The sequence below is a fragment of the Xyrauchen texanus genome, chromosome 9 (genome assembly GCF_025860055.1).
Source record: "Xyrauchen texanus isolate HMW12.3.18 chromosome 9, RBS_HiC_50CHRs, whole genome shotgun sequence".
Lineage (NCBI taxonomy): Eukaryota > Metazoa > Chordata > Actinopteri > Cypriniformes > Catostomidae > Xyrauchen > Xyrauchen texanus.
In genome coordinates, this window is record NC_068284.1 from 5,468,350 (window position 1) to 5,486,338 (window position 17,989).

Below are 17,989 nucleotides of genomic sequence, written 5' to 3' on the forward strand. Positions count from 1 at the left end.
ATACTTACAATTGCCTTGGCTGTTGAGAGAGCCCGGATGCAGTCGCAGGAGAAAGTCATGATGGTCCCTCGAGTCGATGGTGTTCAAGTTGCAATCAATTTCTTCTGCGTTGAATGAAGTTATGATGAACTGTGTTGTTCATTGACACATGGCTCGAGGTCTCGAGGTCATGGCTTGAGGCCTGCTGGCCTGCGACCTCGTGGTCAGACCGGGTGGTCCTGGTCCAACATGACCAGCAGAAGAGAGTAGTGCAGAGAGGAAGAGAGGAAGTAAGAGGCGGGACGTGTTTTTTAACTTCTGATGGAGGTCCCTCCTCTTGAGTCTGGCTTGACCAATGAGAAAGGTGCAATTTCCAAGCGGGAAATGTTCCTTTGTTTGGAAGCGGACTCATTTGCATGATTGGGGGTAAGCTGTTAATTTGTGCCCCTTTATGAACTGATTAATATAGCAAGCATACAATGCATGCTATCAGGATTTGAAATACCCCACTTTGCAGTGTGTCACACAAGAATTACTTTGATAGGAAACATGGTTACACTAATTGTATAGAACAGATTGTCTATAAATGAATGAAGAAAAGTCTGTTGCTTGGCTTTGCGTCCATTTCCTATGGGGGAAAGTAGTGAATCACTCTTTCTGCATTCTTTTGCTGATAACGGTCAGTGGGGGAACAGGCATCTCTGCTTGGTTAGACCTTTGCTTATTACAGTCTTGAGACATCTGTTGGCTTATTCATTAAATAATGAATAATTTTGTGTTTGATTGGTCCAGATGCTACACCCTTGACTGAGCCCTCTCTAGAATCGACTGTCGCATTGGATTGCGGACAGTCTCAGCTGCGTATTAGATCGCCGGTTACCCCCCACCTGGGCGGGTGGCGACGCTCTCTACTAGAAGTGTGGCTACCCCATGGGCACTTTTAAAGTGCCTAACTGAGAGATATATGGAATGTGGCAAGCTAGTCTACCCCTTATACTTTTACGAGTTTCTACCACCTTAACATGGTAGACCCTTCCTTGCCTTCATTAGGCACTAGGGTCCTCAAGGTAGTACAGCCACAACCCTAACTGAGGTTGAGTTGAAATGTCCCTCGTATGCGGACTATTCATCATCCCTTGCCACAGCTCTGGTATACTTTCCCAAAATTAAACCACTTTTGGTTTACTGTAATCCTGGTTCCCTGAAAGAGAAGATTTGCACTAAACTTGTCGGGTCATATCACTCGTCATAACAGCAACTTCGATACAAAAGAGGAAGATAGCATCAAGATGTTATATGGGGGAGGGGTCAGGACTGAGGACGTCACCAACAACGGGGGCTGATCTGGAAGAAGAGTCTCAGCAAATACCTGACACGGCAGGCATTATCCCAAAAGTTAAACACATTTGGTGGTCATCTTCTCTTTAAGGGAACCAGGGTTACGGCAAGTAACATAATGTTTAGCCGAGTTCACAAAGTGTTCAAACAAAGTCCAAGACAAGATTTCTTCAATACCCTATGTCCTTAGGCACAAGATTTTTATTTTGTTTACTGAATTAAAATACAGGACTAAATGAGCAGCAACATCACAGAACGTATCTCTACTGATTAAAGCAACAGTAGCATAATATTACGTAACCACCAAATAATATTTTTTGCTGTAGTGCATTCAAAAAAATACAAAGAACACCCATCATATAGCAAACTAAATATTCTACAACTGTTTAATTGTAACAAATATTTATAAAATAATCTTACAATATTTACACTAACTTTGCCAAAACAATAGAAAAGACATTCCAACAGCACAATAGTTTAACATTGCCTATAACAACTAGCCATCAATTGCAAAGATCAGATGAATTTAAGTCGTGTTACTTTGTTTATTCAGTAACCTGTAAAAATTCAAAACAAGGAACCCATGGTTGTACTTTTAATGTTCAGTGCAAATGTTGCCATTAATCTATCCATTCACAGAAAGTCAAGAGATGTTTTACATTGGAACTACAGTCCAGAATTAAAAAATTACTCCTTTCCAATTCCAAGTATCTTGCCTTTTCTTATAGTCACTGTGTTGTTGTGCTTAACATTTAGTATTTTTATCTTCATCATAATGTTAAATTACCTTTTGAATTTCAAGGTTACCCAAGTTTAGATTACTGTACTTTTAGCACTTGCTATATACATATAGTATGCACGGGGGAAGGCAGCAGCAGGGCTGGTAGGTGACATAATCACATGCTAAGACAAGCAGTATTGGCGCTATGATGGAGTGCTAGAGGTCAGGTTCAGTGTTTCCCATTAATTGACTAGACTATGGCGGACCGCCACAGTCTAATTTGCCTCGTAATGAACCGAAAACATTTTTAAACTTCTCATCTAAAATATTTTTCCACTTTTCAGTCTCATAATAACAAAATAAAAGGTTGTGTTTTGCGCTCTCTCTCGTGCGCCAGTCAGTTCAGTCAGCTCCTCCCCCGCTGCTGTAAACTCACACATATGCACATGTGACGAATCCCGCTTCTCTAGTTCTCCCCGCCTCCTCGAACTCACACACTCGCTCCCCGAGCTCACACGCTCGCTCCCCGAGCTCACACGCCCGCTCCCCGAGCTCACACACTCACTCCCCGAGCTCACATGTTCGCTCCCAATCACCAGCATATTAGTTTCACCTGTACTCGTCTCAATCACCGCTTTATTCGTTTCACCTGCACTGCTCGTTTGTTCCCCTATTTATATCACAACCCTTTCGTTTCACTCTTGTTGGTTATTGTTTAGTTTACCCCTCTGCTTTGCCAGCACTAGTGTTCCCCTAGCTCCCCTGTCTATTCTTCTTGTTACTCTGATTCTGATTTCCCGGCTCGACGTTCCGCTTTCCTCGACCACTCTTTTGTAGATTTGCCCGTTACCTTATTCTGATTCCCGGCTTCGACCTCACGCTCCCCTTGACTCCTCTGCACTGGATTTGCCCTTTTTGTACTGTTGACTGCTTTATTTAATAAAGCAGTTTACTCCGACTATTGTGACTGTCTCGTCTTGTGTGTGTGTGCGTGACAACACATTTGCAGATATCTGCACTGGAGTATTCCTGGATCCATCTAACGTTATTTGGTTGAGGAGGATGACACATTTTTGAGGTAAGTAACGTTAAGCTGCCCTCTACATTGAGAGTAAATCACTCACATATGCGAGTAAATTTCACATTATGCGTCCAAAAATTTCTGTTATTAGCCACTGGCAACAAGTAAATATTAACATTTCACTAGCCAGTGATAGAGTTGTGTAGTTTCAAATCACTAAATAAAAAGCATTTAATTGAGAAGCTGGATTCAGCCTTGTCTTTCCCTGTATGATGTCTCATGCACGTAGGGAAAAAATGCTAAATAAAACATAAAAAGTTACAATCATGATGATTAACGTAATTAAAGTTAGCATTACTAGGTTAATTGGCATAACGTTACATTGCTTACAGCTTCACTAGCTAGCAATCGTTAGCAGTCTGAGGTAACGTTAAAGATTAAAAGCTGAAACTGACATTGCTAGTTTGTACCCTGCTTTTTAGAAATGGTTAGAGCATGAAATTGTTAAAGCTACAGTAGATAATATTTATTCAATTAAAAAATTGTTTTCTATATAAACACGGTGTTAAATGAGGCCCTGTGAGAAATGAGTTAGCACCACAGACTCAGTGAAAGGCAGGCCTTGGCTCTGTTTGTGAACAGCTGTCAATTAAACCCTGGCTGGGGGTGAAGAGCATCATGAGCATCAAGTCCAGGGCGGACTTGAGGGTACAGGGGTGAGTGTAGCATGCACGGAGGAAGGTAGCAGCCGGGCAGCAACACCTTTGCACAAGGAAACACTGTGTGCACTGCATTGATTTCTTTCATGTCGCAATCTACCATGACACATGTGCAAAGGGAAATATAAAAAGTAGTGCTTAATCTATCACTTGTTAAATGAAGAGAGTTGCATACAAAGCTGACTGTACCGCTACAAGGCTGCCCACTTTTAGAAATCAGGTAACGCGAGATGGGAGTAGTGCTTGATACTTGTGATTTTACTGGAAGGGCTGCTCATTTTTTTTTTCTTTTTTAAACAAATTTCAACATAATTAGAGAACTATATAAACCAAATTAAACCCTATATTGACATTATGTTGTTTCAAATATCTCATTTTATTTTCATTGTAATTTTTATATCAAACGACATTTCCACCCCAAACATTCTATGAAATACCATTACCGTGTAAGCTATTCATCTTAATCTCATTATCCTTTGCAGTTCATGTGTAAACTTCAACTATGAATTTTAAAACGTACATTGGCTGAAACTCTCCAAAAGCTTCCTGAACTTTTTCAGACACGGTGAATCGGAGTGTCACTGAATTCCTCACTCATAATACAAAATGCTACAAGTATTCCTCAACCTTGGTTGCTCTTTACTAGCACAGCATCAAATGCAAAACATGTATTTGTATGTTGCACCAAGGAAAATCATTCAAAAGAAAATGAAAAACTGAACTCAAAAATGAATGTAACCCATTAGTTTTTCTGTTAATACGATTCATTTCATTCTCTGTAGGGTCTTCTAGATCATGTCCAGAGTGCTCTTGCATTAAAAGCACAATGTACCCATGTGTAGAAATGCTGCTGACAAACGTAAAAGAAACGTACGCTCCTGTGTCAGGCATTGTGACGTCACGGATCAGGAAGTAACTGAATCAAAACAATGGATGGGCGGATGAAGCTGAATGCTATGGCGTGTTTAATAAATAATCATACAAAACAAAAGATTTACACAAACAACAAAACAAAAAGGCACGATGGCCAAACAAACAGAAATGAAAATATACATTTGAACAACACGAGACAAAGGTAGAGATTAAGCATCAACAATATTTGAAATGCTAACCACACTTAAAAAACGTTATATAATATATTTTAATATTTAAGTTGTACAACATAATTTAATGATTTTGTGTGCATGCGTTGTACTAAAATCGCTGTATTTTGAGAAGCAGAATAAAACATCCTTCCTTTTACGTTCCAACGCTCTTCTCATTCCAACACTCATCTGCTGCAAAACCTTGGCGCACAGTTTTCAGTTTGAATGTGAGGGAGTGGAAACAGGTGGCTTTGCACTAGAAGGTGTGTTTCCTTTGTGATGTAACTAAGGAGGCGGATTTTTTTTAATCTGCCTAATAGGCAGACCTGCCTGCCAGTCGTAGTTCGGGTCAAACTTCTCCCTTGTGCAAAGTTTGATGAACCATATATTGGGCTCCTCCTGTAGCCAATAGTATTCATTCAGGTCGGGTAGCGGCTCCTCTTGTAGCCAATAGTATTCATTCAGGTCGGGTAGCGGCTCCTCTTGTAGCCAATAGTATTCAGTCAGGGCGGGTAGTGGCTCCTTTTGTAGCAAATAGTATTCATTCATGGCGGGTAGCAGCTCCTCTCGTAGCCAATAGTATTAATTCAGGCTGGATATACGGTTGTTTTGTTATTAGTTTGCTTTTTTGTGGTGTTGATATAAAAAAAGTATTTCATTTGAACGACATTAAACCGTGTAAGTAGCCTTTTTATCGTATTATTAAAACAACTTATATCCAGTTCGATGACACCTGATGGAGTTTGGTACGCGCTTTGTTTATGAGCGAGAGAATGCTGGAATTCTGAGACAACACGAGTGTGAAATGCTGATATCGCAAGTTATAAAACGAAAATAAGAAAAGTATATTTATCTTGTACTTGTATTAGTAACCAACACGATAGTATTACCACGACGTTTAATAAAATACTTCGTGTGTCCGCAGTGTATACAGACTCCGATAACACGTGAGAGTCTGCTGACCAGGACAACGCCCTGAGTATCTCTGACGACGTGAAGACTTACCTGCTGTCTGCACCGCGCGGGAGAACACGAAGGAGAGCTGATTGTGAGTATGAAAAAATGATAGGGTTGGCATTAAAGCCTCACAGCTTCAGGGTTTGATTCCAGCCTCAGGGGTCCAAAGACATGCTGTTCATTGGTTGATTTGTCACTCTAAATTGCTGTGTGTGTGTGTGTGTGCACGTGATGGACTGGCATCCTGTCGAGGGTGTAGTCCTGCCTTGCATTGCCCTATGCCTTCAGGGTTAAGATCTGACTTAAGGCACTCTAAAATATCTTAGATATGATAATGGACGGATGAATGGAAAATGATAGCATTTAATTAATCTATGCAATCCACCTGATTTGAAAGATTTCACATATTAATCTAAGTCCTCAAATAATAAAATAATTTCATCTTGTGAATGTGAAAATGAGTGTACATTAGAAACTAACAAAATACAAAAGCATACATTTACTATTAAAATATATTAAATCGTAAAATACTAAATAAAAATAGGATTTGATTGCAGTCACCTTCCTACAGATGTCAGGACTGCCCAGTCCCTGACCACCTTCCAGCACCTCGTCAAAACTCACCTCGACAGCACCTGTAGAACTCTTTTCCTTCTGGACACTTTATCACCCTTCCTTAAATGCCCCCTATTTTACTGCATTTAATCCTGTACTTTAGAGTACTGTAATCTGTCAAATGTTATTGTATCTGTAATGTTTTGTATTTGATATCCTGATGTAACTATCACTGACACTTATCTGCTCCATTACTGAACTGTATTTTGTCATACTTGTACTTGCTTGAACCTAAGTCAATGTATTATCTTGCTTTTAATTGAATTATTAATTGTACTGTGACTCCTGAAATGTATTTTGCTTTTGACTGTAAGTCGCCCTGGATAAGGGCGTCAGCTAATAAATAAATAATAATAATAATTATGGGGATATTTGATACTCCTTTGCCAGCACAGCTATTATAATCCATCCATCATCTTTAACCGCTTAAAGGGTCACAGTGAGACGTAGCTTAACCGGTAGTCACAGGGCAATGCAAGGCAAGGTCTACACCCTGGAAAGGACATCAGTCCATCACAGGTCACCTCACACACTTACTAACAACACTCACACGTAGGGCAGATTAGAGAGCCCAGTTAACTTGAACAGCATGTTTTTGGACTGTGGGAGAAAACCCATGGGGACAACATTCACACAGACCGACCCTTAAGGCCAGATTAGAACCTAGAACCCTGGTGCTGTAGGACAGCAGCGCTAACCACTACATAACTGTTTGCCCATTTCAATAGTGTTTTTTTATTTTTTTTTTTAAGCTGGACTCTGATGTACCCCGTTATGAAAGTTTACCATGGTGAATTTATCATTTATTAAAGAGACCAATTTTACTATGGTTTTATTTGACTGTGGTTTTACTTTACTTGTACCATGGTTTCCACTGTTTTAACTGCTTTACTATACTAGACCATGGTGAACCACTATGATAAATTCACTGTACTAAACTTTCAGATTTGCCAATCCAGCACAATTGTTTTGATCAATGTCAAACTTGTAACCTTTGTCAGAATTTACTGGTAATCATGTAAAAATATTGAAGTGAAAGTTAATGACTGACCGAGACCTCTGAACTGCCTGATCTCTGGCTGTGTGCCTGTGGCAGGGTAGCCGAGGTAAGGAGACTCAGATTCAGGAATGCAGTGAAAATAAAGACTTATACTAATAAACACAAAGAAATAGAGGGCACGCTGACCAATTAAAAACACAAAACAGTTCTTAATAACACAAAGGACACAGACTTTACAAACACTCATACCTAACACTCAACAGGCATGCCACCAACCACCCCCCTTTTAAACAGGTGCCTGGACCAAACTGAGCAATTTGCATTATTAGATCCAGACACATTCCTCACACTAACGCATTCACTAAATGATTCACACAGCAAACTCACATTCACTTTAAACAACACAAAAATACAGAAGGGGTGCACCCTGTCACATGCCTGCTTTAGTTGTAATGTAAAATGTGGGGATGAAAGGAAAGGGAACCGTTCTCTATAACCGATTGACGTCAATTGGCACACATACTGACGGCAATGTCCTGTTTTAAATGTGTTCAAAGTTACTAAATAGCCCTCTCTTTGTGTGTGTGTGTGTGTGTGTGTGTGTGTGTGTGTGTGTGTGTGTGTGTGTGTGTGTGTGTGTGTGTGTGTGTGTGTGTGTGTGTGTGTGTGTGTGCATGCACTGTGATGGACTGGCATCTGGTCCAGAATGTAGTCCCCCCTTATGCCCAGTGCCTGCTGGGTTAGACTCTAAAGAATAAAGCGATTATGATAATGGATGGATGTAATCGCAGGTTTGGTTATGAGTGTTTATTGTGGAGTGAACATCATATTATGTCAAAATTGAAAAGCATGTTAAAGCAAATAAATTGCCAGAATAAGAGGTGAAGCAAACTTCAGCTAAGTGTAAAATGAGATGAACAAATAAATAGTGCATAACCACAGATCAATGATTTCTGAGAAGTTCCATCCAGAGGGGTTACCAGGATATCATGTTTGGGGGGGGCAACATAAACAATTGAAAAAATCGGCGCAAAATTAAGCTATACTGCACACAATCTGTTTTAGTGCATATCTTTTTCTAAGCCAGGAACCCAGAGATAGGCACAGGGCCCCTATTAGACTATAGGGCGCTATCACATAAAAGTTAGTTAAACCAGGTCAACATTAATAATATGATGATGATGATATTATTATTATTTATTATTATTATTATTGACAGATTCATATATCAGATCACGGTGATTGCCTGGTGATGAGTGACAGGTGTTTGCTTGTGAGAAGACCTGCAACCTAGGCAACCGAGACGAGAGAGATTTTAAATGAATCTGAAGTCACGTTTGTATAGACAAGAGGTAAATTTATTTGTTTCTTCTTCTAATCTGTTCCAGACTTAGGTGCTACTTTTAGGGCTAAAATGCTTCGTGAATTACTCTTAGTAAAACACATTAGGAGTCTAAAGTTATGAAGCTACTTGTAGCCTCTTATAAGATTCTTTGTGAATGCGGACCCAGGTAAAACATTTTGATATGCTCATTTGAACGGTATGAGAACAGTATTTTAATGTTATTCTCTGGTTGTAAGTGCTGACGACTGTGACTACTGCGCACTCTGGTTGTTAATGTGATCCGGCAGCAGACTGACACACACCCAATAACGGCCAATAGAAAAGCAATAGGCTACATTTTTTTAATGAACGTTCTAGTTAGGACTGTTCGTTTTTTATTTAAGGGGCTACTGGAGGAGTTTTGAGATCTATAGTCAAAATAGACTTAGATAAATGTATTTAATTAAATACTACTATTTTTCACAGTCTCATTTTTACTTTAAGACCGGGGTAAAGCAAGGAAAACTAAAATTTACCTCAACAAGGCGGGATAATGAACGACTCTAGTCTCATTCGTGGAGGTGGAAAAACAAGTTCTTTGTGAAATGCAAGATTTATTGTATTAAAATTTAAATGCAAAAGAAAAGGTATAAGTCTGCTGTTTTTGTCAATTTTAAGTTTTAATTTAAAATGTTTTCGATTTTAATATAAATACATGGTTAAATATTTTTCCACTTAATTGCTCGAGCAAATTAATATATACATCTGTATAGAAGTAATGCATTGAATACGTTGATTAAATTGGGTTTTAACGTGAATACGTCTATTAAAGAGTGTATATGTGTACAAAGAGAATCGCAATGCAGACAAAACTTTTTTTTTTTTTTAAATAAAAGTTGTTGATAACTTCTGGATTTGAAATTAAAAAAAATAGTGAGTATGCCTATGTGTTTCTGGTACAGTACAGCCGCGGATCAGTTAGCCTACAAAGTAACGCAGCATATGTGAAAGCATCTCGCGCTGTTCGTGCGCCACAGTGCACTGCACACTGCTTTCTCATCGCCGCACATTCTATCAGCTGCAGTTCTGGCGCCTCGATCAGTCCCCGAAAACTCGACGTACACTCACATCATATGTTAATGCAGCGGTAGAGTTACACTCACAGGACACTGCACTTATTCGCAATCACAAAAGTTCATTGTTTGCTCGTGCTTTAAAGCTCTGCCAGGTAAACATTTCATTGGCGTTCTGTTCTGACATAATACACTTTTTCTGAGCGCGTACGCCGAGCTCGCGCGCACTGTGAAACAGCGCCAAAACTGGATTTTTGTTGTGTCAGACCTCACTCATCTGCTAGCGATGGAAAAATATGCACAAAACAATCCACTTTTAAATTGTAATTTATCATCAGATGGACAGATTATTTCTCAAATTCTCAGGGGAGGCAGAGGTTATCCTAGGGGAGGCACTGCCTCCCCCAGCGTCCCCCTAGACACGCCCCTGAGTTCCATCCCCGACACCCTATTGGCTGTTTGGGCTGAACGTTTTGAATAAAGATGGAGCTCGACCTGCGATCACCATCCGCTCCTGAACTGAAGATACCTTGAGACCAGAGGCTGTGTTCAACAAGAGTCTGCTGATCTTATCCAGTTGGTAAGTACTGTATTGATTTTACTTTACTTTTGTTGTTTATGACCAAGTCTATGAAAGACAAATGCCTTGATTCTTAAATTAATGAGCTATGGAGCAGTTTACAGGATGCTATGACAGGCTAATGCATGCCTTTGTTTAATCAAGAATTGACATCTGTAATGCACTATTTACTGGGTTTTAAAATGTTTGTGTGTGTGTGTTACTTCAGTAATGTGTGTGTACAGTTGTGTGTCACTGTACAGTAATGTGTGTATGCATCACTACAGTAATGTGTGTGTCTATTGTGTGTGTCACCACAGACCGAAAAACATTTTTAGACAAACCGAAGTGTCAACACCTCTTGATCATGATGGCTTTATTTCTTTTTTCTTTTCGCCAGCATACCTTCCTTCCTTTACTTGGAGAAAGACTGACTGATTAAGTTTGTATAAATCTTCTCTGTTTTGCTCTATGTTCTGGTTTGCAGTTATTCTATGCCTCTGAATATAATGTGCAATGAAGTTGAAATCTGATACATTTGAAAAAAAATAAAAAATAAGAATACATTTATCTGTGTGTACAGTTGTGTCACTCTAATGTGTGTGTCACTTTACAGTAATGTGTGTGTACAGTTGTGTCACTCTAATGTGTGTGTCACTTTACAGTAATGTGTGTGTACAGTTGTGTCACTCTAATGTGTGTCACTTTACAGTAATGTGTGTACAGTTGTGTGAGTGTGTCACTGTATAGTAATAAGTGTGTGTGTGTGTGTGCGCGCGTGCGCACGCGTCAATGTACAGTAATGCGTGTGTGTAACTCTAATATGCAGTGTGTCTCACTGCGTTGCAGGTGTTGCTAAAGATGACGATGATGAAGATACTCCTCCTGGTGGTTTTGGTGGGATGCTGCAGCCAGCTCTGTGCTGCTAACTTTAAAGATGATCATATAGTTACAGGACAAGACAGAAATAAACACTGTACCGAGTTAATGAAGGATAAGGGCTTGACACATAAACCTGTTAATACATTTATTCTTGCTTCATATAACACTGTAAAAGCATTGTGTAATAACAGGATGGGAAATGTCATAAGTGATAGAACATTTTCTGTTATTAATTGTAGACGCAATACAAACAATCAAAACGAATACTTTACAGAACGTACTACAAGGCGTATTAGTATCGAATGTGGTAACAATAGTCCATATCATTTCAATGGCACTATATAAATTATACTGCTGCTGGTGCAAACGATCATCTCTCCACTGTGATCATTGAGGTGATTTTAATGATTGTCTAACAAAGGCTTCTTTACAATGAATGTCTAACTTGAACTGGAAACAGAAAATCAAGGAACACGATTGTTGTAACACAAATAAAAGTTGTTCTTGTGGCAGACAGCCACCTGCCAATGCTTGTTAAGTCGCATACATGTTTGAAGCTAAAATGATCTGTGGTTCCAGAAAGACATGATGGGCTACATATATCCAAGTTGTGTTGAAATTGTTTTTATTTCCAGTTTAAAAAATCAGTTTAAATGTTTTTATAGTGAAATAGGTAAACAAGCAGGACTATTACATCAAGTCACACAGCATCAATGCTCTAGAATAGAAAACTAGAAGAAACATACTCCAATACTCTTGGAATGACAGAGTACTGCAATTCTATTTCAATGGCTGAGTTTCCATGTGTGGTTTGAATTTACTCAAGACATTTCACTTCAGCCAAATAAAAAAATGCCCTGCCTATCCATGCGTACAGGTCTGAAGCTGTTTAATATGCAGATTATCCATGCGTACAGGTCTGAAGCTGTTTAATATGCAGATTATCCATGCGTACAGGTCTGAAGCTGTTTAATATGCAGATTATCCATGCGTACAGGTCTGAAGCTGTTTAATATGCAGATTATCCATGCGTACAGGTCTGGAGCTGTTTAATATGCAGATTATCCATGCGTACAGGTCTGGAGCTGTTTAATATGCAGATTATCCATGCGTACAGGTCTGAAGCTGTTTAATATGCAGATTATCCATGCGTACAGGTCTGAAGCTGTTTAATATGCAGATTATCCATGCGTACAGGTCTGAAGCTGTTTAATATGCAGATTATCCATGCGTACAGGGCTGCGTTCAGCGCCGACAAAACGTTGCACAACGTTTTTTAAACAGAAACGGTGATGCGTTGAACGCACTGTTCTGATGACGCAAGAGTTGCAACTATGGCAGCTGAGAAGGCCATTCTTTGTGTTCTTTGTGAAGAATTTTCGGAGCCTGATGAAGTCGGTATAAATATGTGTTTAATACTGCAAAATATGCCCGATGTTACAGTTACTGCACTTGCCGCCCAGAACACGAGAGAACTTCCCAATCGAGTGAAGGGATTTGTGGAAACTGAAATGGAAGCACACATCTTACCTAATTCAGACTAAAACATCTATTTAGCCTCACTGACTTGATTTGTAGTTCATACTGTTTTAATACCCTGTATTTTCTTTCTCATTTTTAGGAAAAGCACTTAATTACCATTGTTTATTTCTATACCAAATGTCATACACTTGCAATGAAGCTAAAAATATAGCCTAAACAACTACATCATTATGTTGATATCCTATATTTTACAATAAAACTTACGACAAACATGTCTTCTAATATCCTCAGTTGATGCGTAAACCGAGCTGCATCGAACACATTTGTAAAATACTTTATTTGAACCCATAGTGTCAGTTCCCTTTAATTCCGCGTGCTTTATATACATGTTGCTGCTGATTGGACTGCAGTTCTGACACACCCACCAAACAAGAGAAAACGCATCTCAAACCCCGGTGCACGCCGTTTCCAGGAAACATGACGTTCAACCCGGAAACCGTAGCAAAACATTGCGCACCGTTTTGAACTTGAACGTGCCCCAGGTCTGAAGCTGTTTAATATGCATATTATCCATGCGCACAGGTCTGGAGCTGTTTAATATGCATATTATCCATGCGCACAGGTCTGGAGCGGTTTAATATGCATCATCGCAACTCTCTCTCCATACATTGGGCTCCTCCTGTAGCCAATAGTATTCATTCATGTCGGGTAGCGGCTCCTCTTGTAGCCAATCAGGGGCGGAGTGGCAATCGGGACGATCGGGACTTTTCCCGGTTGGCCGGCCGGCCGATGAATTTGCGCGAACCGGCCCACAGATTATCCAAAACGGCCGTGAGACATACGTGGCCGGAGCGGGACGTCCCGAGGGACCTTCACGGGACGTTTAGAAAACTTTCGGGGACCTTTACGGAACGTTCACTAGAAGTCCTTTTAACATCCTAACACCCTTTTATAGTGTAGCATTAGTCTGATAACACAAAATTGAACAACCAAGGAACAAACACACACAACAAGGAAAAACACAAATTCCGAATATCAGGACACAAAAATACTTTTATTTTCATAAACAAAAAAAGAGAGTGTGTGTGTGTGTGTTTGCGTGTCCAGTTGCCAAGTTTTCATGTTGAAACGCGTTACTCCTCCACATCTGATTCCACCCGTAAGCTTGGAACCTAAAACAAAGTAACAAAATTTAAACCTTTAGGTTTTATCTTAAATACAGCTAGTTTTCTATAATTTAAATATTTTTAAATGGGCTACAGAGGATCATTGTGCCCTAGGCTAGAAGTGATTTTATTCAAGAACACATTGTGCGGTTATACTTTGTTTTACGGTGTCATTGACAGTGTAATTATATATTTAAGTAATATTATACATGTAGGCTACTTACTATAGAGTTAGGGTAGGATTAGGGTTTGGTTGAGGGTTAGTTGCATGTAATTATGCATAATTATGCTATTGTAAGTAGGCTACATGTAACAAGCACACTGTAAAATAAAGTGTTACCGCATCGTACCCACTGTCTGTTTGCATACACACACGACACAAGCACAGCATCATAGAGATGTATGAATTCGGGAAGTTCATGAATTCAGGAAATTCATGCATTCATTCTGCGTGCTCTTTATACACATAAATGACCTTTTACTTGCCGATACACACCTTTTTTAGTATAAAGCCTACGCGCTTTTTTAGGCTATGATAGGCTACACACTCAATAATTTAGTTTGCAAAATAAGTCATCTTCAAAAATGCTTAAAGATCATACAATTTTAACTTATTTTTTCATATATCATATTAACAATGACAACAGGTCTATATTTGTCAAGTAGCAAGACATGCTTAAATATGCAAACATTATATTTGATTAGACACATGGCAATTCACCGAATCATCTTGCTCAAACACTTTTGGAGCACCCATGCAGGTGAAAAAGACGTAGTATTAATACAATACTAAATGTATTAAAAATGTACTTGAGTATGTTTTTAGTAAAATAAACTTTTTGCCAGGGTTGATATTGTCCCCACCACCTTTTAAAACATCTCGCGGCACGGATTGTAGGCTACCAATAAAAATAAATAATTGTATGTACTGCAGCCTACTGTACTGTACCATGAACGGGAGTGGGGGGATTTGGTGGTGTAAATATATTTATTCTGAAGCAATATTTTCAGATTTGACACGCTTAAATCTTCATATTTGTGATATTTACCCCAGTGTGTTATTTATTTTTATTAAGACAACTTTACGTTATTAAATGTTTGTATCATCTTTCATGTCAAATTGTTACATTTGATCAATAAATTCAGTTATAAGAGGGCTGTTACCCATTACATTAAATAATTCGCACTGCAAAATTACAACTGCAATAAATAATGTTATGAGATTGATGTTTTAAATAAATGTTTGAATATACAAATAAAAAAATGCAATGCTTGAACATGAAACTAAACCGCCAATAGGTGGCGGCAAGTGACCGTCTTAATTAGTGAGTCATTCATACAAAAGATTCGTTCAAAACGCTGAATCGTTCAGTAACTGCGCTGCTGTTGTAACTATTTTCGTCGGCGAAATAGAACAAAAACAGTTGATATTGTTTGTGTCTAAAATGTAAATAGCTTAATAATACATATTAACTACGCTACTTGATTAATGAACTATAAATTCAATGTAACATTTTCAATCGTGATATTAATATTTAGCAAAAAAGCTCCCTTTGTTGTTTTATTTATAACATATTGTTTAACATAACACAACTAACGTTTGCATTTTTACCTCAGTGCATTTCTTCTGTGAGTTTTGTGTGCTGTTTCACTCATTTGTTTTTATTTCTCCACGAATGTATCTCTAAGCCTCAACGCAACATTGTTACCAGAAACCCATTATCAACCGCTGTTTAACGTTACATTGAATGTAATAAAATCACAATCATTCTTACGTTTCGGTGCTTCCCTAGTTATTATTTTTTTTTGTCACTAAAATTAAGTTACTCGTCCGGTCGGGCAAGTATAAAAGTACTTCTACCCCTCTCCCCATCGCGAGCTGCTGCGCCACCCCATAATCCCGCTGACAAGAGTGGAAGACTGCATTAATTGGTAAGTGCGTTATTCAAGTATCATTTAGGAAGTACATTATAAAAGTAAACTGGTGTTCATGTCATGTTAGTCTGTTACATAATTATATAGGCTGAATCGGTGATATTTGCTTATTCACCAAAATTGCTGAATTTAATTCACCAAAATCCCCCGCTTTTTACCTGACATCTTTGAAAGACAGATGCAATGATTAATGCATCCATGGCCAGGATATAATTATAAAATATAACATGATTTTAAAAGTTATTATTTTAAGCCTATTTGGAGAGAGAGATGTTTATAATGTGACAATATGTCAGTCATCGTGTGATAACGAAAATATAACTAGGCCTACTACTACTTGTTCTAAGCAGGTGTTGTCAGTGAACAGGCTGTAAAACTGTTGTCTAAGTTACAGACACTCATGAAAAACTGATGCTAATTATCTGGGAAACATTGTCTAACATCAGTCAAGTTGTCATTTTTTGTGTCAAACAAGTTGTTTTTATAACATTAAAACAGGCGATCATGATTTATCTTGAATCTTACCCAGATACAATAGTGCTATTTTCTGATTGGCTATTGTAGGGTAGAGTGAGTACAGTTGAGACACTTTTTTCGTTTTGATTTTTCACACAAAAATAGATACTGAAAAGAAGTGAATTTCCACATGACATGCCACATGACATTTCATTAGCTTGTAGACTAAGATATTATCAATCAATAATACCCATGAGTAGTTTATATTTTCCAAAATTAGCTCATAAAAATAATGTGCTTTTTGTCTCAACTGTACCCATATGTGGTACAGTTGAGACACCCATTTTTAATTATGTAAAGGTAAACTAATCGTTCATTGCAAATATAATAAAGACAAATAAATAAAATAACAATTGTGCAACATGTTTGTTTATTCATCCATTTAAATTAATTAATTTTGTTTAAATTGGCTTTATGCACAGCTGCACTACTTCCTGAACTTCAGCCAGCTCCTTTGTTTCCTGTCTGCCATTATTGGACAAACTGATTAATCCAGGTGTGCCTGACCTCAGTAGTCACAACAACAATAATCAGACACACCTGGATTAATCAGTTTGTCCAATAATGGCAGACAGGAAACAAAGGAGCTGGCTGAAGTTCAGGAAGTAGTGCAGCTGTGCATAAAGCCAATTAGCACTGGTTAAAATTTATAAAACAGAAACAATATATTTTATATATTATTTAATAATACAGTTTATTTATCACAAATATCAAATTTTAATTTAATTTGCGGCTTATGCTGGCTAATTACTGACGTTTAACCTTGTTTTTCACTGTGTTCACATATTAGATGGAGAAATAATTACAGAGGGATTTATGGATATCTGCTTTTGTTATCCTGTAAATCAGAATATACTGTCTATGAATATGTTGCCCATACCTCTCTATCATTTATCAATCTTTTACTTCTCACTAATTTAGACTTTTGTTTCCACAGGTGGGAATGCTGTCCTCCATTGGTTGAACAGATACCAAAAACATCATAACCAACCATGGCCATTATGGCTCGTAAGTATTATATATAGATGCCTTTCACTTTACCTAATCACCACTCTCGCATTCATTACTCACTACTCTATGAAGGTAAAAAAGTATCAACACCCTAGAGCACGTAGATGTGAATTTCAGAACTTATACAAGAAATAATCATATTACGTGAACATTTACACTTGCAACTCAGGGGCGGTGAGAGAGAAGGGGTGGCAGGGTGTTCAAAGCAATGTGTTTAATTGTACGTTAAGCATCTCCCTCCCATTGAAAACGCTTAATAGACCAACAGTTATTAAAAAAAAACACACAATTCGTTATACATTATTAATAAAACAAAGGCAGCAGGTGTATTTGCACTGAACACAAATTTGCTTTCTTTCGTCATATTCTGTGCTCATCTGCTTTTCTGTAGAATGCATTATTAGTATGGTGTTTACTGAGTTTGACAATATCATTTATTTCTTTATATAACAGTCTAATGCATTAAGCCATGTTAGCATCTCAGAGCGTCTCCCTTTCTCTCTCACCGCCACTGAGTTGCAAGTGCACAAGTTAGTTTTGCAACTTGTGCAAAATTCAAGGCGCGAAATTTGAAATTGTAGTGACAGATTTGAGAAGTGCCTAATT